Raw genomic sequence first — 980 nt, 5'->3', positions numbered from 1 at the left:
AAATATGTTGAATATTGTATATGAATGTTGTTGGGAACTTTTCTGGGTGCAAGTGTTTGAAAAATAATGTTTAAATGTGTTTCGGTTGTCAAAAAGGGCAAAAATTGGCATTCTGTCCAAGTCCCTGTCGCTTGGGCGAGCCCGGGCAAGCAAAAGTCCGCCTGGGCGAGCAAAAGTCCGCCTGGGCGAGAAAAACCCGCCCGGGAGAGTAAAAACCCGATTGGGCGAAAAAAAAAATAATCTCCCGGGCGAGCAAGGCATCGCCCTGGAGAGCAAGGTGTCGACCGAGCGAGCAAAAACCCGCTTCGGAAAAAAAAAATTCCATAATTTAATGAGTTTCTAGAACTCTCTCGCGTGGGCGAGAAGAGACCTCGCTTGGGTGATAATACCTTCGCCTGGGCGAGGAAAGCTTCAGTTTATTTAAGAGTTTAGGATAGAAGTACTTACAAAGACTTAATCTAATGTCTTGAAGCTTTATCTTCATTTGTCTTCATAAGTCATCTTCCTTTTCTTCTTTTTGGTGTGTTGTGATATAAAGGTTGTGGAATGAGATCATGGCTTAGATGTGAAGCATGACTCCACAAAGGTATGAAAGCATTGTTTGTGTTTATGCCTTGTTGGGCAAGTATCCGACTTGAGATCGTGAACTAGGGGGTACCCTAGAAAGGATATATGATATCACTGAACAACGATCGACCGACCATAAGAGGCTTGGTCATGTGACCGTCCAGGATTATTCGGTGATGGGTTGTTGTGATTGAGATGTTACCTTGAGCATGTACGGTTGATGTACTCTCGGGTCCCAGGAGAAGCATTCCTTATCGGGAGATAGCTTAAGGATGGGTCGATCATGTGTTTGATTAATACATTTGCATTTGATTCTGACTAAGAATGCATTGCATTGTAACCATAAAGTAGTGGAGAGGAAATGACAGGACGACTTAGAGCACCGTGATGTAAGCAGGGACGACACTGATTGG

Source organism: Lupinus angustifolius, chromosome LG13 (genome assembly GCF_001865875.1).
Source record: "Lupinus angustifolius cultivar Tanjil chromosome LG13, LupAngTanjil_v1.0, whole genome shotgun sequence".
Taxonomy (NCBI): Eukaryota; Viridiplantae; Streptophyta; class Magnoliopsida; order Fabales; family Fabaceae; genus Lupinus; species Lupinus angustifolius.
This window is presented reverse-complemented; position numbering follows the sequence as displayed.